This window comes from Heteronotia binoei, chromosome 4, assembly GCF_032191835.1.
Source record: "Heteronotia binoei isolate CCM8104 ecotype False Entrance Well chromosome 4, APGP_CSIRO_Hbin_v1, whole genome shotgun sequence".
Classification (NCBI taxonomy): domain Eukaryota; kingdom Metazoa; phylum Chordata; class Lepidosauria; order Squamata; family Gekkonidae; genus Heteronotia; species Heteronotia binoei.
The window spans coordinates 79,795,520-79,821,939 of NC_083226.1; positions in this window are offsets into that span (position 1 = coordinate 79,795,520).

Sequence of the window (26,420 nt, forward strand, 5' to 3'; positions counted from 1 at the left end):
AGCATACTTAACTTTGAAAGAAGGAAAATTGCTTGAAAATAATCGTGAATATAGAGAAGCAATTGGAAAACTACTATACTTAAGCAGAATCTCGAGACCAGATATTTCTACTGCTGTTGGAATCTTGAGTAGAAAGACAAGTTCACCGTATTTCCATGATTGGAATGCCATAAAGAGACTGGCAAGATACCTATTTAAAACTGCTGATTACAAATTACTAATTTCAGCATGTGAAACCCAAGACTAGTAGTCTACATGGATGCCAACTTTGGGAGAAATGAAGGAGATGGAAAATCAACAAGTGGAAATGTATTCTTCTATGGAGATAGTGTGATTGACTGGAACACTAAGAAACAAAAGATTGTAGCTCAATCTACTGCTGAAGCTGAATGTGTGTCTGCTCAAAGGGCATGCAATGAACTGGAATGGATTATTATTATTCTTAAGGAATTTGGAATAGAGGAACCTAAACCAGTACTCATGTATGAAGACAGCCAAGCATGCGTAAGCATATGCAAAGCTGAGAACATAAAACTAGACAACAAACATATTGTCATCAAGTGTTTACTTGTGCAAGAGATGATTAAAGAAGGACTGATTGAATTACAATACTGCCCTACTGAAGAAATGATCGCTGACATCATGATGAAGCCGCTCGACAGACTGAAGTTTGAACCACTATGTGAAAGTATGAACTTGATTGAAATTGCTAATGACTGAAATGTTGCATAACTTGAGAAGGGGTTTGTTGGAATACAAGCTGTGTACATTCCAGCCATTATAGAGTTAACTGTTTGTTTACCTGATAGAGGAAGTGATGTATTGTGACCTAAACCCAACTGTGGGCTGGTTTTTGTTTTGCCCGTGAAAGATGTGATCACAACATTGGTCAGAAAAGATGTTAGGTGTGAAATGCTTTGATCTTGTATGCAAGCTGAATTGCTCTTCTTCCTGGCAAAATGTTTTTTGGGGAGAAGAACAGTAACACAAAGGATGTAGCCATGTAAGACAGACACATTTAGACTAGCTGGTATGCTAAATTGTTTTTCTGTTTTATCCCAAGTACCCTATCCTGATGTTTTCTAGTAAACTTTATTTCTTTTGATAAGCTTAAGCCTCGACTCCAATTATTACCATTCCTAGACTCTGAATTTAACATGTATTTCCCAACAGTCTTCTCGTTTCTTTTATTTGAAAACTGAAACACTCAGACTTTGCTGTAGTCTATATGTTATCACTGAATCTCACTCATTGATTGAAACAACTGGTTACTTGACTATCTTCTACAAGGCAGGTTAGCGAAACATATGTATTTAGATTTCTTATATCATTGCTACATTCCCTCCTCCCTATGAAATAATTTCCTAGCTAAACAGATTTCTGAAATAGAATGAAAACTGGCTCTCTACAGGTCATATCAGGCTAAAGTGATATATTTGATAAATATCAAATGCTGTAGGATAAAGAATGGCAGTGGCATTTCAATAAGATATTCTATACAAAATATTAATTTGGAAGGCCAAGATATAAAATACAGCACTACAACACTACTGAACCCATAAATATAAAAGATGGTCCCCTGAAGAAGGGTTCTTCCCGAAATGAGATGGACCGATTCTTTTATGATTCATTGGACTTTAATCAATTTTGATTTTTTTTTGGACATTAGGAGTGTTGTGCACAAGATGGTTTTTTTTGTATGTACCGTTGAGATACTCATAAGGGGATATATTTTGAAATAGACTGAATATATACTGATACAACTGCGTTTTTTCTACAGAGTCAGAGTGTCGTTATTCTTTAGTTCTCCTTACCTTCGTGGTCCCATTCTCCGTTAACACCCTGGAGAAAATGGCTGCTTTGAAAGGTGGACTCTTATGGCATTGTACCATGCCGAGGCCCCTCCCAAAACCCTGCCCTCTCCTGGATCCACCCCCAATGTCTCCAGACATTTTCTAACACAGGTCTGGCAACCCTACGTTCTTCAGTGCTCAAAACAAACATGATTTAGAGTTCATTCTTGTTCAGCTGGGATTTTTGTTATTGTGGAAGTGGATCCATTCAGTGGTGTCAAACATGCAACCCGGGGGCTGAATCAGGCCCCAAGGGCTCCTATCAGGCCCCTGAGCAACTGGTGTCATTTGCTTCATTCTCCCTCTCTCTTGCTTCCTTCTGCCTCACAGCTTGCTTTGCCAGGCTTGGTCGGTAGCTTCAGCTTAGAAGGCTTTAAAAGGGGGAATGAAATAAGTTCACGGATGAGAGCTCCATCAGTGGCTACTTGCCATGATAGCTAAATGGAACCTCCACGTTCAGAGGCAATATATCTCTAACAGCCTGAATTGTGCAGGGGGTTGGACTAGATGACCCTGGATGTCCCTTCCTACTCTATGATTCTATGATTGGCTGCTGCAAGAAGCCGGTCCTTTTTGTTGGCTGCAGATCCTCCCTTCCTGGTCCTTTGGGAAAGGAAGGAAAGAGACTTATCTTTCTTTGCCCAGTTCCCTGGATCGCATGGGGCAGATAAAAAGAAAGCACCATTAAGACCAATAAGTGCAAATATTTTAAGCATGTTTTATTTTAAGTTTTTTTAAAAATCTTTAATTGTGTTTGTGTCCTTTATAAAGTTTATATTTCTGCTATCTGGCATTACATTTTATGACACACATGGCCCAATCTGACTGTCAAGCTCCTTGTTTATAGTAAGCTTTTTTGCTTTATGGCTTAGACCTGTGTTATGTCTCTTGAAGAATGTAAGGTGATTGCAGTAAGGAGACAGCTAAAGTCTTCAAGGCCATTTTCTTATCCTCCCCTTTTTCACTCCTCTTTTTCCCACAGCCATTTGTCACCATATAGTTCTTAGCTAAATTATTGTAACCTGTAACCTTTGCTACTTTGAAATTCCCGCTCATGGTAGAAGCTTCTGGTAACCGTCTATATATTCTGTGACATGCTTTGCCTGTTCAGCTTTCACATTGAACTGCCTGGAGTACCATGCTTTTAATAAACAACTTATTTGCTTTCAACAAAGAGTCTCATTATTGAAAGACCTGGAACTTGACCCTGACAAGATCTCATTTATGTCAGATCCAGCCCTCATGTCAAATGAGTTTGATACATCTGCATTACGTTTTATTCATTATGGTAACTGTCAAGCATGGTAGAATTCCACTGGTAATTGATTGTTTTAGAGTCCCCCATAAAACTGGCCTGTAAAATATCATGGAGGACCAAAGTCTATTAACTCTGTTATTCTTTCCCCCTCCCCCTTCTTGTTTTATTGCTTTCAAAGTAGAAGTAGAGAAAAACAAAACTAACTTGAGAAAGAATAATCAGCACCTTCCCATACATTCCTGTTAGGGAGTGTGGCACACCTGGAGAAAGCAAGGACGGAGTCCTGATAATGCTATGAGAATGTAGACATTTATGATAGTTTATGTGTGAGAGCGCATCCCTCGCCCCCACCTTTTGGAATCCTTTAGAAGTATGCCTTAAAAGTATTGTATCAATGTATCTTTAGCATCACTCTCAAGAAACTGTTACACAGAAAGTATCGGTCTATCAATAAACATAGTTTTGTATCAAACCTGACTTGTCATTGAAACCACATGCTTGACAGTTTGAGAGTGATCCTATAAGAAGTTTAACAGCCCTGGCAACTTGGATGGCTGAAAAGATTCCAGTGAGCAGTGAACTTCCAGAACCTGAAGAAGGGGTGAGAGCACCAACCCCACCGTGGCAGGTGCTGGACGCCCGGAGAGTCGCTGGGAAGGGCTCCCCTCTCCATATTCCACAACTCTCAGTCACCCCGCACCAGTGGCAACCGCGCACCTCTACCACTATGATGGACGAGGCCCTGGTGCGCAGAGATGCCATCCTAACCAGGCACATGCACCAGGTGAAGATGGCCACAGGAGCAGGTGAGGCGGCCGAGCCTGGAGAGGAGGGGAGCGCAGCAGCAACCTGCACAGAAAGTGATCCACCTTTGGTAGAGGTGAAAGTGGCTGGGACCCATGAAATAACAGGAGATGAGAAAGACGAGATTGCTCGAGAGTTTTGTTTGATGGTAAGAAAGGAAGTCAAAGAGGTCACCAAGGGGTTGCAGGATGAGATGCAAGCAATGACCACCATGATGGCCAGAGAATTCAACAAGCGTATCCTGTGGATGACTGACCCGAGAAAAGCCCCGCAACCGCCTGCAGCTAGACCCTTGGCAATACCGCCCTGGGCGCAACCGGCAGCACCCCTGACCCCTCAAAGGCCCCTCAAGAGAGCGGCCAAGGGAGGGAGTTGGAGTCCACCTTCGACGGGGACCCCGAAGAGGTGGAGTACATATGAACATATGAACATATGAAGCTGCCTTATACTGAATCAGACCCTTGGTCCATCAAAGTCAGTATTGTCTTCTCAGACTGGCAGCGGCTCTCCAGGGTTTCAAGCTGAGGTTTTTCACACCTATTTGCCTGGACCCTTTTTGGGAGATGCCAGAGATTGAACCTGGGACCTTCTGCTTCCCAAGCAGATGCTCTACCACTGAGCCACCGTTATGGTGGTGGTGGTATTGGATTTGTATGCCACCCTTCACTCTGAATCTCAGAGTCTGGGAGAACCGGGTTTGATTCCCCACTCCTCCGCTTGCACCTGCTGGAATGGCCTTGAATCAGCCATAGCTCTTGTAGGAGTTGTCCTTGAAAGGGCAGCTGCTGTCCGAGCTCTCTCAGCCCCACCAACCTCCCAGGGTGTCTGTTGTGGGGGAGGAAGATAAAGGAGATTGTGAGCCGTACTTCACGATCCAGGCCAATAGCTACATGCATTATTGGGGAAACACCTTCCCTGACGAATTTAGCCGTGTGGACTACCTGGGATCGAAACTGAAGGGAGCCACTAAGCCATGGTACGTGAGTTTGTACGAGGCCATGAGCCCGGAACTGGACAACGTGGCCACCTTCCTCCAAGTATTGCTGGCCCAGTATGAGGACCCCCTTCAGGAGACCCGCACCTTGGCCGCCCTGAGGGACATACAACAAGGCTCTAAGTCGATCGTGAGTACACGGCCGAGTTCCGCACCAACGCTAAAGTGAGGGGGTGGAGTGAGCTGATGAAGATCAAGCATTTCACCTGTCGCTGTCAGAGCCATTCTCATGCAAAGGGACAAGGAGGGGAAGCTGAAACCCTGTGCCTATATTTCTAAGAATTTTTCTCAGGAGCAGAGAAATTGGTCAGTGTGGGACAAAGAGGCTTTTGCGATGACCTATGCTTTAAAAACCTGGAGGTCCTGGCTAGAAGGCACCAAGCTGCCATTTGAAATTTGGACCGACCACAAAAATTTGGAGGCGCTCACCGGCAGCTGTAAACTCACTGAGAAGCAAATTAGGTGGGCGGGATTTTTCTCTAAATTTGATTTTGTACTGAAGCACATCCTGGGAACAAAAAATTTCTTGGCAGATGCCCTCTTGCGCCTCCCTCAGCACAATAGCCAGAAAGAGGAGGTAGTGGACTCCCTGATCTCCTCCTCCCAAGTAGCCGCCATGGTAACCGCACAGTCCAAATCAAGGCAGAATCTGCAGCCAGAGAAGTGGGTGTGTGGGGGGAAATGGCTGGCCACCGAGACCAAAAATGAAGGGGAAGACCGGCCGGGTGAAGTGCAGAAGGGAGAGGATGGATTTTAGTATAAAGATGGCAAACTCTATGTCCCTAAGAGCCTCCGCTCAGAGGTCCTGCAATTTTGCCATTCCAATAAATTGGCCGGGCACTTTGGGTATGTGAAGACACTGCACATACCCAAGCAGGCAGTTCTGGTGGCCTTCTATGAAAAAGGACATTTCTGAGTTTGTGGCTTCTTGCCCTATTTGCTTAATGGCTAAGAGAAGAGGAGGGAATCCCCCTGGATTGTTGAAGCCTCTGGAAACAGCTACACATCCTTGGTCCGTAGTATCAATGGATTTCATAGTCGAACTACCAGTCTCGCAGGGGAAGACCGTAATTCTGGTAGTAGTAGACACCTTTTCCAAACAAGCACATTTCATTTTTTTGTGCGTAACTGCCAACGGCTAAGAGGCTAGCTTATTTGTTCTTCCACCATATTGTGAAACTCCACTCATTCCCCGATAAGATCATTAGTGACAGAGGCCCACAGTTCGTTGCCAACTTCTGGTGGGAGTTTTGCAAGCTAATGGGTATAGAACAGGGGTTGAGCTCAGCATACCATCCCCAGACGGACAGACAAACAAAACGGATGAACGCGCTTTTAGAACAGTATTTACGGTGTTATGTGAACCACCAGCAATCTAATTGTGTGGACTTCTTGCCGTTTGCCTAATATGGTTACAACAACAGTGTGCATAGCTCAACCAAAGCTTCCCCATTTCAGATTGTGAATGGCTATGAAGGCAAGCCTGTCCCATTGCTGCCGGGGGGAGAGCGGGCCCAAGACCCCCACCTCTTTCGAACAATGGTGGGGCAAATTGGAGGGAAGCTGGAAGGGAATCCAAGATAATCTAGAACTGGCCAAGGAAGCTTATAAAAAACAATATGATAAATCCCATGTGCCCGTGTGGGATTTTAAAGTGGGTGATTCTGTGTTTGTGTCAACAAAAAACCTTCCGCTAAATCAGCCTTCAAATAAATTGGCTTATAGGTTTCTGGGTCCATTCAAAATAAAAAGGGTAATCAATATAGTGACAGTTGAACTGGAGTTACCCAAGATGTTTAGTAAAATACACCCTGTCTTTCATTGGAGTCTTTTGCAAAGAGACCCGGGTAGTACTCCTTGGCACCCTCGACCACCAGCTCCACAACCTATCCAGATTGGGAATCAGAGTCATCATGAAGTAGAAGAAATTTTAGATGCTAAAGTGAAATGTGGAGTGTTGTACTATCTGAGTAAGTGGAAGCATTTCCCTGCCAGCCAGAATGAATGGGTGGCAGAACAAAATGTCTTAGCCCTGATTTAGTAAACAAGTTCTATAACGCATTCCCTCAAAACCCCCGACATTGATGTTAAGGGGGGCAGTATGTCAAGCATGGTAGAATTCCACTGGTAATTGATTGTTTTAGAGTCCCCTATAAAGCTGGCCTGTGAAATATCATGGATGACAAAGGTCTATTAACTCTGTTATTCTTTCCCCCTCCCCCTTCTTGCTTTATTGCTTGCGAAACAGAAGTAGAGAGAAACTAAACTAACTTGAGAAAGAGTAATCAGCACCTTCCCATACATTCCTGTTAGGGAGTGTGGCACATCTGGGGAAAGCAAGGACGGAGTCCTGATAATGCTATGAGAATGTAGACATTTATGATAGTTTATGTGTGAGAGCGCATCCCTCGCCCCCACCTTTTGGAATCCTTTTGAAGTATGCCTTAAAAGTATTGTATCAATGTATCTTTAGCATCACTCTCAAGAAACTGTTACACAGAAAGTATCTGTCTATCAATAATCGTAGTTTTGTACCAAACCTGACTCGTCATTGAAACCGCATGTTTGACAGTATGCTTTACCTCTTTTCACACTCCAGACTTACTACATTAACTACACAGGAAGAAAGATGAGAAGAGGACCTTCCTATATAGTTTTCTACTGGGAGTACAACAATGAGAAAAGTAGGAATCTGGTTAGGGCTTTGTGGCTACAAAAGTCCTTTATTGGGTAGCCATAATACATATTTTTATTAGTTGGTAGAAACCATTAACAAGGACAAAATGAGTAGGCACATTGATGAACACGAGTTATTGAGGAAGACTCAGCATGGGTTCTGTAAGGGAAGATCTTGCCTCACTAACCTCACTTTCTTTGAGGGGGTGAACAAACATGTGGACAAAGGAGAAACGATAGATATTGTTTACCTTGACTTCCAGAAAGCTTTTGATAAAGTTCCTCATCAAAGACTCCTTAGTAAGCTCAAGAGTCATGGAGTGAAAGGACAGGTCCTCTTGTGGATCAAAAACTGGCTAATTAATAGGAAGCAGAGAGGGAGTATAAATGGGCAGTCTTCGCAGTGGAGGACGGTAAGCAGTGGGGTGCCGCAGGGCTCAGTACTGGGTCCCATGATCTTTAACTTGTTCATAAATGATTTGGAGTTGAGAGTAAGCAGTGAAGTGGCCAAGTTTGCAGATGACACTAAATTGTTCAGGGTGGTGAGGACCAGAGAGAATTGTGAGGCACTCCAAAGGGATCTGTTGAGGCTGGGTGAGTGGGCATCAACGTGGCAAATGAGGTTCAATGTGGCCAAGTGCAAAGTAATGCACATTGGGGCCAAGAATCCCAGCTACAAATACAAGTTGATGGGATGTAAACTGGCAGAGACTGACCAAGAGAGAGATCTTGGGGTCATGGTAGATAACTCACTGAAAACGTCAAGACAGTGTGCGATTGCAATAAAAAAGGCCAACGCCATGCTGGGAATTATTAGGAAGGGAATTGAAAACAAATCAGTCAGTATCATAATGCCCCTGAATAAATCGATGGTGCGGCCTCATTTGGAATACAGTGTGCAATTCTGGTCACCGCACCTCAAAAAAGGACCTTATAGCATTGGAAAAAGTGCAGAAAAGGGCAACTAGAATGATGAAAGGCTGAAACGCTTGGGACTCTTTAGCTTGGAGAAACGTCGACTGCAGGGTGACATGATAGAGGTTTACAGGTTTATGCATGGGATGGAGAAGGTAGAGAAAGAAGTACTTTTCTCCCTTTCTCACAATACCAGAACTCGTGGGCATTCGATTAAATTTCTGAGCAGTCGGGTTAGAACGGATAAAAGGAGGTATTTCTTCACCCAAAGGGTGATTAACATGTGGAATTCACTGCCACAGGAGGTCATAGCAGCTACAAGCATAGCCAGCTTCAAGAGGGGGTTAGATAAAAATATGGAGCAGAGGTCCATCAGTGGCTATTAGCCACAGTGTGTGTGTGTGTGTATTTTTTTTTTTGCCACTGTGTGACACAGAGTGTTGGACTGGATGGGCCATTGGCCTGATCCAACATGGCTTCTCTTATATTCTTATTTTGCATTGGCCTCACACTGACTCCTTAGTGTTGACTGTCCAGGTTTAGGAAAAGCTTTTTTGTGTGTGTGTGTCTGTGATCACACACACTAAATAATGCACTTTCAATCCACTTTCAATGCACTTTCCACCTGGATTGTGCCAGTTCTCACAGTAAAATCCAGTTGTAAAGTCCACTGAAAGTGGATTGAAAGTGCATTATTTAGTGTGTGTGATCCCAGCCTGTGTATTTCAGTGAGGAAAAGCTGGCTGAAGCTGTCATCTCTGAGCTGTTTCAGGAGGAGTGGGATATAAATGTGCAGAAATAAATAAATAAATAAATTTGCTTCTTTGCACATTATGGAGCAAACAGGATCTGGGTCACCATTGAGTGTCAGAACACAATTACATGTGAGTTGTGGATTCTACTCAATTCCTGAATGCATAGTGCCTGATTAGAATCAGGACTGTGGTGCACATGGAGAAGGGGCTTCAGCCTTTCCCTCTGCACTGTTTTCTTAACCTAAACAGTCCTAGGTGGTTGCTGGTTGGGGAAATCCATATCCTTGTGAGATACATGCATATGGATTTCCCTATCAGGCAGGATAGAATCCCTCCCAGAACTGTTTCAGGCAAGGAAAATGGCCGAGAGCGAAAGGCTGAAGCCCCTTCTCCATGTATACCATGGTCCAAATCCAAATTAGGCACCACACATGTGGGAATGGAGAGGAACCCACAACTCAGTATGATTATTTTTGATGCAGAGTGGAGGCCTAGACCTAACCTGTGTACTCTGTAATGTGCAAAGTGGCATGCTAGGACTGCCTTTTTAAACTTCTTGATAGGAATTCTTTGTGATTATTGTAGGTAAGTAAGAGTATTGGTAATGAAGTTAGGAGGACAAATTTTCCACGCAGATGCCAAAAGTAAGCGTGTTGTAGACAAGTAGTACATCCACTTAATTACACTGTCTCATCTCAATGTTTTATTGTTTTAGCATTACCAGTCAGCAGGAGGAAGATATGTTGACTTTATCCAGTCAGCTTTGTCTTTGTAATGCAAACAAGAAAGGATTAAGAAACATAAGTAAAGCAGCAGAGAAACACTCTAATGAGCTTTCTGATAGTGTAGTGCTTTTCAAATTATGCACACTCAGCAGGGGATTTATATATATATATATATATATATATATATATATAAATTCTATTGCTATGGAGAATAGAGTTGGTATTCAAGAGTCCTGAGGTGTATAACAGATGGCACTAAATGCAAGCAGCAGTTCATAGTCAAAGCAAGGGGGGGGAAACCGTCTAAATTGGTATTTATAGGTGGTGCATTGGTGAAAATGCATCCCTATGGCTCAGTGAGAAACTCAACAGGGCTTTAATAGACAGCTGCAGGATGGAAAAAGATGACATGTTGAAAAGGAGCTATAACCAGCTTCTGAAGTGTATGTCTTCTAGAGATGTAAAAAAGGGCAAATCAATACACTTGTTATTTCTGAGACCAGACTACTCCTATCCATTTTCTGCATTCTCCTGTGAAATCATTAATGAACTCTGTGTACTTGAGATTTTTAGAGGAGCAGTCTTTTTTATTAACCTGAACAATCTTGGGTCTAACTTGAAACTTTAGAGTGAAAGTTTTAAGTTCAGATCCTAGTTGTCTCAGGAGCTCAGCTTGAATATGAACTATGAAGTCTGAAATTCTATGAGAAATTGGTACGTGGATATGCTTTTTTTTAGCAAAGGGTTCTACATTCTATTTTTAAAAGAACAGTCCTCCCTCCCACTCTGGCTGAAGCTATAACATGGCTTGTTCCTATTTTGTGTATGTGTTAAATGCCATCACTTCCAACTTATGGTGACCCTGTGAATAATGACCTCCCAAATATACTATTGTTAACAGCCTTGCTCAGGTTTTGCAAACCAAGGGTACACATAGTGCCAAGCAAAACCCAAAATATAACCTTTTGGATTTCATGAAAAATCATAGCTTTTGTCTTCCATACATACACAGTATGAATGATGCAAGACCCCACTGTACATAATAGGGCAACTAATAGATGGATGTGCCACTCTGTGTAGTTGTTCCTCCATAGGAGACCCTGAACTATAATTTGTACCCATCCATTAAAATTCATCTGTTACTTGGTAAAGTTCCTGCAAAGAATCACTGTTCAAAATGTTTTAATGTAGAAAAGGAAAGGTTTTAGTAAGGAGCAGGTATAATGAAGCAGCTAAAGGTTTGAGCCGGGAAGTCTTCAGATCTTTTGGCCAGGAACCTGATATGAATGCAGAAAGCTCTGCAACAGAGGTAAAAGGAACAGTGGATCCCATTCAGTACCAACTGTTTGCTGAGATTACAACATGACTGCTAGCTGTATTGACCTATGTGTGCATGTAGCTGTTCTGCTGTGTGGTTGCCAACTGTCTTCTTCTAGCCTCCTGTAGCATTGTAAACTGCTTCATAGCCAGTTGTTTAGCTAGTTCAGTTGTACTTATCATGGACATGCAGTGTTAAGGGTAACTCTGCCTCTGATTCTCTTGTCTGTCAATCCAGGCTTTAATGGCACTGGAACCTTGCTCATTGTAGCATTTTTCCTTCCTTGTTCTGGCATCTGAACCCTTACCTGAGGCATTCTGTGGAAGTGTCCAGGTGATATGGACATCATGGTTATGGTTCCTTCCCTGTATGTCTGCTGTGAAAAGGAAATGTGTTTGTAAATGGGGATTCCAGCTCCTATCTGTGGATCTCCCTCCTGAGGACCTTGGCAGTTGAAGCACTTCTGCTAGGCACATCATGGTCCTCCTTTGTTGTGTTCTGTGTGGTTAGGGCAACATTTTATCAGGAAGGTATATTGAAGTTGGTAGGCATGGAAGTATTTGGCACTACTCTGTGATGAATGGATATGGGTGGTGTCAGTGCAGAGCCAGTGATATGGCAAAATCTGAATTTTAGGCTTGAACTATTAAGCTTTGCTTGGCACAATTAGCATGTCTATATCAGAGTGAAAGTGTGTGATCTGAGAGTGAGGATACTTTTCCTTGGACAACTACAGCAACAAGCAATGACTTCTGTGTGTGAAACACCATTTCATATAAACTCTTTTTCTCATAGAGGCATTTCACAAAGTTCAGTGAGTGATGTATGTGTCAGGATGAGCCTGCTATGGTTTTCTATATTTGCTGACTGATATAAACCAGTGTAACACTACTGAAGCTGAACTCTAACTTTTGTTTCCTGTAGCTGCTTGAAGACATATCTATTTGACTTCTAAGCCATGTGCAGGTGGGAGAGGGAGAAAGTATGCTTTGTAGTTGATTACTTATAGACATGGCTAGTTAGCTTTTGCATTGCTCTAGCAGCAGAGTGGGATGACTTGATGCTTTAAATATAGAATCATAGAATCATAGAGTTGGAAGGGACATCCAGGGTCATCTAGTCCAACCCCCTGCATAATGCAGGAAACTCACAAATACTTTCCCCTAAATTCACAAGATCTTCATTGCTGTCAGATGGCCATCTAGCCTCTGTTTAAAAACCTCCAAGGAAGGAGAGTCCACCACCTCCTGAGGAAGCCTGTTCCACTGAGGAACCACTCTAACGATCAGGAAAGTCTTCCTAATGTTGAGCTGGAAACTCTTTTGATTTAATTTCAACCCATTGGTTCTGGTTCTACCTTCTGGGGCCACAGAAAACAATTCCACACCATCTTCTAGATGACAGCTCTTCAAATACTTGAAGATGGTGATCATGTCACCTCTCAGCCGCCTTCTCTAGGTACCACCTTCCATGGGAAAGACTGCTTGGTTGGTGGGAAAAGGTTTGTGCGTGCATTTTTGACTGTAATTTTGTGTAACCATCTTGTTTTCATCATTTCTGGCTTTGGTTGTTCACAGCACAAGGTAATGTTCTATATATGATTTCAATAAACATCTCTTTATAATGAGAATGGGTTGTTTGGATCAATAACTGGGAAAACCTTACATTATGGTTGTGACTTCATTCTAACTGTGCTGTACTTTATCCTGTTTTCACCCCTTTTGGGGTTTTATTTTCCTTTGTTCCCCATACAGTTTCATTCCCCTTGCACAAAAAATATGCATAGAGTCTCTACATTGTCTCTGCTCTAATTCTACTTTACTTCTACCTCTACTTCTCTTCCTAATAAGTGCTCCTCCAAAGATAACTACCCCAGCTTTAGGTTCTAGAGCTGGGGGCACATACTCACCTCTTTCTTTTTCTTGATATGGAAAAAGTAGAATACAACAAAGATTTTGTCTCTCCTTGTAACATGAAATTTACAAATTAATGTTCTAACTTTTTTGTGTTTCATAATGATACCAAATTGCTGGCAGTGAAACATCCTGCATCAGAGATGTATTATAGATTTTGTTAGCCATACAAGATATGTATTAAAGAGTAGGAATGGGCACAAACCAGGACAATGGTTGTTTGTGGTGGTTCATGAGAAACAACAGTTTGTGAACCAGTTCATGGTTTCTTAAGTTTGCGACTGAATATCCGAAAGATGCTCCTTGGCAGCCTCTCCAACATCCAGGGGTCTGTTTCCCAACCCCCACCCCTTGCTGCTGCCATGAGCAAGCCCCCCCCCTTGCCTTCTCCCCCCTGAGAAAGCACCTTCTTGGAATGCTGGAGACTCTGTTCTTTTACTGCTCACACCTCCTGGCCTTTCTCAACCACCTCTCAAGGTCAGCCAGCTGACACAGCTCTCACAACCATAGTCAAATCCACCATACCCTTGCTTTCCTTATTGGCAGCTTCCTTTACCTGAATCAAGCCCTACCCAACCCAGTGGAAGCTGCTGCTGCTGCAGCTCTCACAAGTGAACTCAGAGGCATTGAAATGCCTTCTGAGCTCACTGGAGAGTCACATCACTATGGTGGCATGGCCCACCATTGGCCTTGGGTGCCAACATGTCTGCTCCACAAACCCAAACTGGACAAGCAAAAAAAAACAAAAAAACAAGCCAATTCATGAGTGATTCACAAACAGTGCAATTGCCCTAATTGTGGTTTGTGGTCCAATGAACCAACCTGATTCATCACAAAATTTGTTTTATAACTTGGTTCATGCCCATCCCTATTAAAGTGCAGTACAACGGGGCAATAGCCAGTGGTGAGAACTGGCAGTATCACATTCAGCATGCACAGCATCTTTACACTCCTGCCATTATGTACAAAGTAATAGCCATTGTGAAAACAGTGTATTCAGTAAGAAGTACTGCTCTCCAGCTGTGATTTGTCAGCTTTTATTTATGGCAGGGCAGAGCTTTATTTATGGAAGGGCAGAGCTTTTTGTTAAATGTTTCTATTTTCCAGAGAACTAGCTGTGAATTAAACACACACACACACACAACTTTTTATTTTTATAAAATGCACTAGACAGAATAAATGTCATTTTTCACCTGACCTTCTCTGTACTCTGCCCTACTAATCTATCTGCTGCCAACTGGAAAGGAGGAGGTATTCAGTACAAGAGGTTAGAAAAAGGCACAAAGCTATTTGTATTGATAATGGTTACTACAAAAAAATCCAAAGGCAGCCAGTTTGTAAATAAAAGATAACTTCTGTGAAAAGTCCCAAAACAGACAGTATAAACAGTGAACTCTTCAATGTTTCAGGCAATGTTTCTGTTTAATGGGATGCCCTATAAATGAATATACTGTTTAAAAATATTTGCTTGCATACAAATGGCTTACCTTTAATCATACAGTGAATACCCTTGGGCTGTGGTGCAAACTGATGCCGAAGCAGTATTTTAAGAAACCTGCACAGCCAGGGCTCTTTTTCTAGCAGGAGCTCCTCTGCATATTAGGCCATGCCCCCTGATGTAGCCAATCCTCCAACAACTTAGGGGGTTCTTGGTACAGAGCCTACTGTAAGCTCCAGGAGGATTGGCTACATCAGGGGTGTGTGGCCTAATATGCAGTGGAGCTCCTGCTAGAAAAAGAGCCCCATGCACAGCTGATAAGATCTGCAAGGCCAATTAGAAGACCCTCTTGGCAAAAATCTCACCATCTTAAAAACATTTGGGTAGGCACTAGGATAGGTGTTGGTGAGTGTCATGGTGCCATAGGCACTGCATTGTGTACCCCTGACATTATGAAATTATATCCAGTGATCTTCTTTCGTACCTGAATTAAAAAAAAAAATGGATTGAAACATGTTAGCTTTAGAGAAGTTTTGCTCATTGGAGGGGGGATGATGCTTTAAGGCATGAAGTCCACCCAAAGCTTGTTGCTTTAGAGAGAAGACTGACATCCTGATAAGCAACTCCATACTGTGATAGGAAAAAAAGAATAGGCATTCTAGCTATCTAAGCTAGGATGGAGAGAGATATCAAGACACATCAAACTTATTCTATTTATTTATTTATTTCATTCAATTTATATCCCGCCCTACCCCACCGAAGCGGGCTCAGGGCAGCTTGCATGGTGATTAGACAAAGAATGTAACATAAGAAGAGCCTTGCTGGATCAGACCAGTGGTCCTTCCAGTTCTGCATTTTAGTCCTACATCCAACATGGTTTCTCCTAAGTATAACTGGTATTATTTTTGAAAATTGTATTGTTTCTTCAGGGGTATGTTTTTTCAAACTACAAATAATACTTTTGTTACTGCATTGTCCCATCTACTGGAACTGTGTTCCTTTGTACATAGTATGAATTGGAAGAATCTAGTATGTTGGTGGACTGGAAGACTGGTTCACTGCAAAGTTCTGTTGCTGAGAACCATTCCTTTGATAGAATTCAGGCTATCAGTTGTTAAGGTTATGTTCACTGTTACAACCATGTGTAGGGTTGCCAACTCCCTCTGCAGCAGGAAACTTTTTCCTCACATGCATGGCATGATGACATCACCTGGAAGTGATGTCAGGGACATTGTGTTAGGGATGCTCTAGGACTCGTGCTAAAAAAAAAAATCTATGGTACCATAGAGTTTTACCACGATTCCTAGAGTGTCACACCAGAAAAGCTCTAGGATTCACAGTAAAACTCTATGGTATCATAGAGTTTTTAGTGAGAGTCCTAGGGCTTTCCTGGCACAACACCCCTGGTGTGATGACATCACTTCTGAGTGGCATCATCATGCTGAGGTTGGTGCATGTTGATGGGGCTCTTCAGGGGCAGAAATCCCCCTGGCAGCCTGCTCCCTGCCAGCTGGTTGGGGCCCTCCAGGGCAGGGAATGCCTGCCCCTGGCAGGACATTGGCAGCCCTACCCATATGTTTAGCGATGTGAAAATCTGTTGTATTATTGTATATGGTGGAGAGTTTTGAGCTTCAGAAATTATGTTTAAATTAATTTGTCCTGTAAGTACTATTCTTGATGCAGTCCTATACAACCTACACAGGCAAAATTATATGAACATTTTCCTCCTGATTTTCTGTGCTTTAACATGGGGTGGGGAATATTGGGATAAATAATGTGTGGTGACTACTTTGAATGCCTTTTTTAAAAGGATGCTGATTCTATGGCCCTGCTATGCCACAATGATTTTAAAGTCTTGTTATGGTTTTTTAAAAGGTGAAAAGGTGATTGCTAGCAATCTTTTAAAGGTTGGTTTCTGGCTTCAAATAGAAGCAATATTTCAAGAACTGTACAATGGATCTCCAGGTCTATAAAGCTCCGTAGTGTTTCCTGGGTCTTTCTGTAATGGATGGTGTTCAAGCTATACATTTATTTTGTGCTCTTCTAGTTCATGACTCTCTGCTCGATGAAGCTCTATGTTTAATTGGTAACACAATCAATTAAGTCTATTGACTTCATGAAACAAATCTCTAATACTTCCAGTAGTGGTTACATTTATATGCCTTTTTGCCTTCACAGATTTTTTTAAAAAAATGCAGGACCATGCATACATGAAGAACTATAAAATATACAACCTTAAATCCAGTCATAATGAAAGGTGTACTTCCATAGCAATAGCCACGAGATCTAGAAACCGGCACATCTGACCATCATGTTTCTACTGGCTGCCAGAGTTCTGGGAAAGTATAGTGTTTGGCATAACTGTGTGAATCATGTGAAAATTATTATCGCAAGTAGAACATTCTGGGAAGCAAGACTTCATGATTATTTGCCTGCTTTTATTAGCCTGCCTCCCCTTTTGTGGTTGTGTCAGTCATATCATGTAACTTGAAATAAGAGATTTTTTTGTTTAGTAGTGCTACTCAGTCATTTAGAGATTATATTTTAACTGACTTTTTAAAAAGCCTGAAGTATAAATTTATTTATTGCTTTTAAGTTGCAGCTGAGTTATTGTGGTCGATGAAGTTTTGAAGGCAAGAGATGTTCAGAGGTGGTTTGCCATTGCCTGACTCTGTGTAGTAACCCTGGATTTCCTTGGTGGTTTCTCATCCGAGTATTAGCCAGGGCTGACTGTGCTTAGATTCAAAGAAGAAGAAGAATTGCAGATTTATACCCTGCCCTTCTCTCTGAATCAGAGACTTAGAGCAGCTTACAATCTCCCATATCATCTCCCCCCACAGCAGACACCCTGTGAGGTGGGTGGGGCTGAGAGGGCTCTCACAGCAGCTGCCCTTTCATGGACAACCTCTGCCAGAGCTATGGCTAATCCAAGGCCATTCCAGCAGGTGCAAGTGGAGAAGTGGGGAATCACACCCAGTTCTCCCAGATAAGAGTCCACACACTTAACCACTACACCAAACTAGCTCTCTCCAAAGATCTGATGAGGCTGGCCAAGCTTGAGCTATCCAGGACAGCATCTTTATTTAGTAATTTTTGTCCAGCCTAAGCTCTAAGGAACTCAGAACAGCATACATTAAACCAGGGGTGGCAAACCTTTTTTCTGCTGAGGGCCATTTGTATATTTATAACATCATTCATGGGCCATTACAAAATTCTCAACTTAAAAAACAACAATGACCTTTATTTGTAAGCCAAATGCCCTCAAAATGAGGTTGGGGAATTGTCAGGTGGGCACCTGGCTCACTCAGGATCTTTTTACCTGTGTATATAGGATTACCACGTCTAGAAAAGTAATGTTTAAAATATTAGCGACTCTAATTAAGAAAACGATTATAATTTATTAAGAAAAATATAGGCTTCCATACAAGATAAAATACTCATAAAAACACACTTCAGTCCTAGGAAACATAGAGAGATAGGGGAACACATGGGTAAACAAACAGGGCGATATTAACCTATCATAGTCTTCGAGGAAGGCTCCGAAGGCAACAAGCGAGGAAGTGGGAGAAGGGACCCGAAACTGATCAGGAATTGGGGATGGATCTATGCAGCGGGAGTTGGCATACTGATAGAAGCACACTTGTAGGTAGCTAGTCCACAGATTATAAGGACTCTCTTGAGTCCTTAGGGGATGGGAGGTATGAGGGAGCAGGAAGGGGGTCAGCTGGTGTGTGACCTCATGAAAAGGGGAGGCTTTGCAGTGACCATAAGGGCTGGACTACTACAATAGCCAATGGGAAGTTCATTGGTGTCACCTAATTGGGTGCTTGCTCTTGACCAATGGACTTGCCTGGATACCTGAGAGAACTTTCAGGTTGAAACGGACCGGGGGAGGCTCCAAAGTGACAGTTGGGGAGAAGAATGGAAATATTACTTGGGTGGGGAGATACTTAGGACTATTGGACTTGTCTACAAGGGTGACAATAGAGAGTCAAATCATGGCCTAGGTAACACCCAGTCTATACAAAGGAACTTGGCTCTGGCTGAAGATGGTCTTCCTCTTCTTCTGTCTTCTTCTGCGCACCAGTCTTTGTCTAGAGTTCCGTCAAACAAAGAAAGTGGCGGTTGGACGATTTAACCACTCCTGAGGTGGGTGGGTTGCTTGCAGGCATAGGTGACATCTGGTGTGCACGTGAGTCATTCGCTTCGCTGGAATGGAGTCAAGCCTGGTAGGTAGGTGGCTGCGTGTGGTGCTGGCCCTCCACGGTGGATTCCATGGTCAGAACTTCATAACCATTCGCCTGGATAGCTCCTGGCAGCGCATTTTCCTCTGCTCCAATGCTGGGATAGTTGTCATATGGAATGACGGGAAACCATCTATTCTCCTGGTGGGCACTCTTGTACCAGTCTAGAGTGCCTTTGTAGTGTTATGGCTGCTAGTACTGCATAAGTCCCTTTTGCTCCTGGATAGGTTTACCCACACTCTCTGGCCAGACATGTGCGAGTCACTTCTCCAGGTGCTCTGGCAACCAAGCTGGTAATCACGATGTTCTATAAGGGGGCTTTTCCTCACATATTGGCATAGCATAGATGTGCACAATCAGCAAGGGGGAAGCATATATTACCCCAACTTAAAAAACAGTGCTCCACCAAGAGAGAATGAGTCAGGCCAGCAAAATTAATACAAAAAATTGTTTTTCTATTTGAAGTCATGTGGGGAGAGCCTAATTTGACACACACACACAGCCCACCTCCCTAGGCAAATGCCTAGGTCCAGGACTTTTTTTGTAAAGGCCACCACATGGCTTGGCTTGGCCCAGCAATCTCCGAGGGCCAGACCAAGCGATCTTGAGGGCCATAAATGGCCCTTGGGCCAGATGTTCCCCACCCCTGCACTAAACTTATGTTTTGCATTTTATCATTGCAAATATCTTAGGTTGTGCTGAGGTGACTTGCTCAAAGTCACCAGGGAGCTTTCTAAATGAATGTGGATTTGAACCTAGGTCCTGAAGATCCTAGTCTGACACCTGTCTTTTCTGTAGGAGGTTCCTAATATATATCAGCTTTCAGATTGGACTTGAATCTAGTTGTTCAAACTAAGCAGTCCATATTTCCTGGAGTTGGTAATGAGATGGATGAGGGCCAGTAAACTGAAGCTGAGTCTGGAGAAGATTGAGGTGCTGCTAGTCAGTGACAAATCTGCTTGTGGACTGAGGAGTCAGTCTATGCTGGAGGGATTTGCATTCTCCCTAAAGGAGCAGGTTTATAGCTTGGGGACACTACTAGATTCTGGCCAACAGTTAAAAGCCCAGATCTCTTCTGTGACACATACTTACTACCAGGGGTCACTTTGTAGAAAAATAGGTGGTGGAGCTCATCCAGAGATTGTTATGCAGCTGTACCTACTATTCAATGGACAAGGTGGTTGAGGAGGAGAGGGAACCGAGGCCTGCTTACTACCCTTTATCAGCTTTGGCTAACATGCCAGCTATGGCTGTTCCTTGGAAACCTTGAACGGCCTCTGAGATCTTTACCCCGCCCCCCCAAGAGTCCCTATTGTCTAGCAATGGCCCTTCTCTTTAGTGTTATTCAGAGTGATCCATGCTCTGATTACATCTAGGTTAGATTATTATAACACCTTTTACTTAGGGCCACCTTTAAAAACAATCTGTAAATGTAATTTAGTTTTATTAAAACGGGCTACTGAAATCACATTGAAAAAATGGGATATATAATGTTTAGAAACAGCTGAAATGGACTTGCTTTCTGCAAAATTACGAGAAGGAAATATACCAGACAATAAGAAGACTTGGCAACCACTGTATGATTGGTTGGGTGCAGCATAGGTGTGGAAAATTGAGATAACTAAGAAGTAACATATTTGTACATAAAGAATATATAAGATGTGACTACTGTGTAATATGCGAAATAAGATGAAGCAACTACAAGAAATGTGTATTTGTAAACCAAAGTAAGAATTATAGAGAGATAGAAATATTATAAGAGACAAAATAGAAAATACCAATTGTAAATGATATATAGATGGAGTGATAATTAAATCAGATGTATATGTAATGAGAAAGAAAATGTAAGTAAGAGAGGTACTTGCCCTCTTCTTCCAACCCTGTTTCCCCCCAATTCCTGTAAAACCTTCCCTTTCCCTTTCCTTTATAATTGAAACTCAATAAAACTTTTAATTGGGAAAAAAAAGAAAAAAATGGGATATATGTCTCCTATCAGAACCATAATCTTAATACTGAAATCACATATATATTAGAATGTGCAGCAAGGTGGGAATGCACTTGCCAATTGACCTTCCTGCATGAGTATCAATTAATTCAGAAGCCTAATGCAAGCATGTTTTCAACTGCCATTATGGTTTGCCCAGGTGCACACCAAGAGTAAAAGAGAGGATGGAAAACACTTTGTAATATGTATGGATTTGGCCTTGATGAAGAAAAGGGGCAGTGAGAATTTATTGATGTCTTCTTGCCAAAGAGTTCAAAATGGGAGGAAATAGGAAAACCAGTGACCTGGCTTTTCTGAGAAAAAACAGAATTGTAACATTTCTCAAAGCACTAAATAGTGTATGATATGATTTAACATATTTCTTCTGACTTGTCCCAGAACTAAAAAATACTTTCACTAGGAAATAATACATTAGGAAAAATGAGTATGGATTAAATATTCAGACATATTCAAAGATTTATGTGGAAATTATTGGAATAATACTTGTAAAGTGTAAATCATGTATGTCCCTGAGGACACTTCCATTATTTAAGTTTCAGAGGGAAAGTGATGGTATGAGGCATGCAATGTGGGATTTATCACCCACAATCTGCTCTTCCACCATCAGAGCTTCTTGCATCAGTATAAGAGGAAGAGGGAGTTTTGGGCAATTTTGCCCAATTTTACATCTTCTCTGTAACCTTGTACTATGCCCCTGATGTTTTGGCCATGAGGCTTCCCTAACTCCCAGCATCAGGGCCAAAAAGACTGCTGGGATAGAGAAAGCAAGAATGATACACAACTGGAGAGCCAGTTTGGCGTAGTGGTTAAGTCCGTGGACTCTTATCTGGGAGAAATGGGTTTGATTCCCCACTCCTCCACATGCACCTGCTGGAATGGCCTTGGGTCAGCCATAGCTCTCACAGAGGGCAGCTGCTATGAGAGACCTTTCAGCCCTACCCACCTCACAGGGTGTCTGATGTGGGGGGAGAAGATATAGGAGATTGTAAGTCGCTCTGAGTCTCTGATTCAGAAAAGGGTGGGGTATAAATCTGCAGTCAGTCTTCATCTGTGAGTGCCTTCCATAGTCCCTGAAATTCAAGCCCAACCCAGTGATTTGGAGTAGTAATTACAATTATGTTAACAATCAATTTCTCTCCGATCTCTGACATACACACCCTGCCACCTTTTTAAACCCTTTTTTTCCCCATTACCCTCCTTCCATCTTTTTTCTTTTATACCATACTCCTCCCCAATTACTCTGAACACTAGTTCGCCTTGCCCCCCTGTTGCTGCCTCTTTTCCCAGTCTGAATTCCCTGGTACTCATCTGCCTCCTCTTAGCTCTGCCTGCCCACTCATTGTTATGACTCTGCCTTCCCCCCTACACCTCTCTTTTCTAAGGTCCCCACAAGGGTAGGCAACCCTCCTTGCCTGCTCCACATCATTACCTCCTTTACCCATCATGGCAGCTCAGCATCCTCAGGCTCTGTGAAGATTCTTGGGATTTTAGTGTGACTGGCAGATCACTCAAATGTGAGACCGTTGGGAAGAGAAAGAAGAAAGGAGAAGTGACAACATAACTTTGTCTTTGTCTGACCCAGCCAATGCTTGGCTCCTGGCCTCATGGTGAGCACCTTCCCCCACCCCCCGCTTCTTAGAGGAGAGGAAAGAGAGGGAGGTGATGGCTGCAGCAAAAGTGTGTTGTGTCACGAGCTGGGGCCAGGCCAGGCGAAGTCCAGGGGCAGTCCAAGGTCTGTAACCGGTGAGCAAGAGTGTCCAAGGTGCCAAAGCCAAATCGTTGTCCAGGTATCGTAGGTCAGAGGTTCAGAAGCCGTAGTCAGGGGGTCCAGAAGTCAAGCCAAGGTCAGGAGGTCCAAGGTCAAAAGCCGAAGTGGATGCTAGGACGTCAGGTAGATGACTAGTTGCTTCCACAAAGCCTCCTCCCAAAGCCTACAGCTATATAGCCCTCTGCTGGCTGTTGCCCATTTGGGCTAATTGCTGGCTCAGAGAGGCAGCCAGGATCCTGTTGCAACTCAAGCATCCTTGCTCTTAGAAGGGCCAGAATCCTCTCAAAACTCAGGGCTCAGGGAGCGTCATGCTCGTGAGCGTGCCGCCCTCCTCCGATCCCTGAGGTCCTGACGGAGCGGTCACGCACACGCGCCACCCGAGAGGGCGAGGCAGGGGGGCTGGGGTCTTCTCCAGCAGGAGGCAGGGGCACTGGTGCAGGTGGCAGGGGCACAGTTTCTGCTGCAGGCTCAACTTCCTCTACAGGGTCCCCAGCACCCATGACACTATCCCCCCCCCAGGGCCCCCCTCCGTCGAGGGGCCTGGGAGGTCGGGGTGGTCGTTGTGGAACCGTTGCACCAAGTCTGGGGCATGAAGATTGTCCACGGGCTCCCAAGACCGGTCTTCTGGGCCGTATCCCTCCCAGTCCACAAGGTACTGGAGGCCTCCACGATGGTGCCGGGAGTCCAGGATCTGGCGCACCTCGTATTCTTCTTCATCATCCACCAACACTGGTGGTGGTGGCGGTGGAGAAGGAGGCCGAGCTCGGTCAGGGCGTGCAGCTGGAACAAGGAGGGAGCGATGGAACACGGGGTGAATGCGGAGGTGGGGTGGCAACTGGAGCCTGAAGGCGACGGGGTTTATTTGTTCTAAGACAGGGTAGGGTCCAATGAACCGCGCATCCAGCTTGTGAGACCGACCAGGCCGGCGCAGGTAGCGAGTTGAGAGCCACACCTGATCCCCCGGCTGGATTGGGGGGCCTTCCTGCCTCTTCCGGTCCGCAGCTAGTTTATAGGCTTCCTTGGCCCGCTGTAGCTGCTCTCGGAGCAAGTCTTGGCTGGCACGGAGTTCTTGCAGGTAGGCCTCAACGGCGGGGACATTCGTGGGTGGCAGGATCGCCGGGAAGAACCGAGGGTGGTACCCGTAGGTTGCAGCAAACGGGGTCATTTGGGTGGAGGAATGGACCGCGTTGTTGTATGCAAATTCCGCTAGAGGCAACAGAGTGGTCCAGTCGTCCTGCTGGTAGCAGGTGTAACAGCGGAGATATTGCTCTAGCGTGGCATTGGTGCGCTCTGTCTGACCATCTGTCTGTGGGTAGTAAGCTGAGGACAGGTGCACTCGAGTCCCCAGGCTGGAATGGAGGGCTTGCCAGAACCGAGAGGAGAACTGGGGCCCCCGGTCTGAGATCAGGTGGGCTGGGAGTCCGTGCAGACGAAAGATGTGTTGCACGTAGAGCTGGGCTGTCTCCTGAGCTGTGGGAAGTTTCGGGCACGGAATGAAGTGGGCCATCTTGGTAAATAGGTCGACGACCACCAAGATGCACGTCTGACCCTTGGATCGTGGAAGTTCCGTGATGAAGTCCATCGAGATGGTATCCCAGGGTCCTGAGGGTGTGGGCAAGGGCTGTAACAACCCCGAGGGTTTGGCTGGGACGTCTTTGGCCCGTCGGCAGACGTCACAGGAGCTGACATAACGGGCAACATCGGAGCGAACTCGTGGCCACCAGAATTCCCATGTCAGCAAGTGGGTGGTCTTATGTTGTCCAAAGTGCCCAGCGGGTAACGCGTCGTGGGTCATGCGTAGTACTTCTGCCCGCAAGGGCCCGGGCGGCACATAGAGGCGTTCGTGGTGTAGCAAGAGGCCGCCTCGAGTCGTGAACTCGCCTGTTGAGCCATCTTGGAGTGCCTGGAGGTGTTGCTGGACCCAGGGATCATTGGCCTGGCTAGCACGAATGTCCTCCACGAGTGCTGGTGAAGTGGAGGTGGCTGCAAACACTGAGGGTGGCAGGATGGGAGCAGCAGGCACGGTCTCAGTCGAAGCAGGAGCGTATTCCGGTTTCCGCGAGAGCGCATCGGCTTTCCGGTTCTGGGTATGGGGGATGTAGGTGATCTTGAAGTGAAAGCGGGAGAAGAATAGGGACCACCGGATCTGGCGCTGGTTGAGACGGCGGGTGGTCTGGAGATGCTCCAAGTTCTGGTGGTCGGTGAGCACTTGGACAGGGTGGCGAGCCCCTTCAAGGTAATGTCTCCAAACCTCAAAAGCCACCTTGATCGCGAGCAACTCCCTCTCCCAGATGGTGTAGTTCCTCTCTGCCGCAGTGAGCTGGCGTGAGTAATAGGCGCAGGGCTGGAGTGGCTGGGACGGCTCCTCGCGCTGGGACAGCACTGCTCCCAGGGCCACGTTGGAGGCATCAACTTCCACCGTAAAGGGAAGCTGGGGGTCGGGGTATCTCAGGAGTGGCCCGGTGGCGAAGCGGGTCTTCAGGGTGGAGAAAGCGTTATCGGCCTCTGGGGACCAGTGGAAAGGTTCTTTGGGGCGGAGTAGTTGAGTCAGGGGTGTTGTCAGAGATGCATAGGCTGGGATGAATTGCCGATAGTAGTTGGCAAAACCAAGGAACCGCTGCAGGTCTTTGCAATTCTGAGAGGCCTGCCAGGTCAGGACCGCTTCCACCTTTTTCGGGTCCATGAGGATTCCCTGTGGTGACACAATGTGACCAAGGAACTCGACGGAGCGCAGGTCAAAGTCGCACTTCTCCAGCTTGGCGTAGAGGCCATGGGCTCGTAGGCGCTGTAGGACCTGGCGGACGTGCTCGGCATGCTGGGCAGGATTGCGGGAGTAAATTAGAATGTCATCCAGGTATATGATCGCGAAGCGGTCGAGCAGGTCCCGGAATACATCATTCATGAACCTCTGGAAGACAGCGGGGGCGTTGGTCAATCCGAAGGGCATCACCAGGTGCTCGTACTGCCCGTATCGGGTCCCAAACGCGGTCTTCCATTCGTCTCCGGGCCATATGCGCACCAAATTGTACGCTCCGCGGAGGTCCAGCTTGGTGTAGATTTGGGCCCCCTTTAAACGATCCAAGAGTTCAGGGATCAGTGGTAGAGGGTACCGGTCGCGGATGGTGATCTTGTTCAGGGCCCGGTAGTCATTGCACAGCCGGAGCTCCCCGCTTTTCTTCTTCACGAAGAGGACTGGAGCAGACAGGGGAGAAGTTGAGGGTCGGATGAATCCGCGCTTCAGGTTCTTGTCCAGGTAGTCTCGCAAAGCTGCCAACTCAGGCTCCGACATTGGGTACAGACGCCCCACCGGGAGTGGTGCCCCAGGTACCAAATCAATGGCACAGTCATAGGGTCGATGAGGGGGAAGCTGATCTGCTCCTGTCTCTTCAAAGACATCGGCGAAATCTGCATACTTCTGAAGGAGCTGAGGACCACCACTCGGGATGCCGGCTGCTAGAGTGGTGGGAGGAGTCAGATGGGGGCATGGGTCTCGGAAGCGTAGTTCTTGCTGAGCCCAGTCCACGATGGGGTTGTGCAGCTTCAGCCAGGAAAGGCCTAGAATCAGCGGGAAGCGAGGCATGCGGGCGACATCAAACTGCAGCTGTTCTTGGTGCTGCTGGACGTGGAAGGTGATGGGACCGGTCTCCTGGGTGACGGGGCCAGAACGGAGGAGGCGCCCGTCAATAGCCTCCACCAGCGTCGGAATCTCTTTTGGCTGCACTGGGATCTGGTGCTGCTTTACAAAGGCGGCATC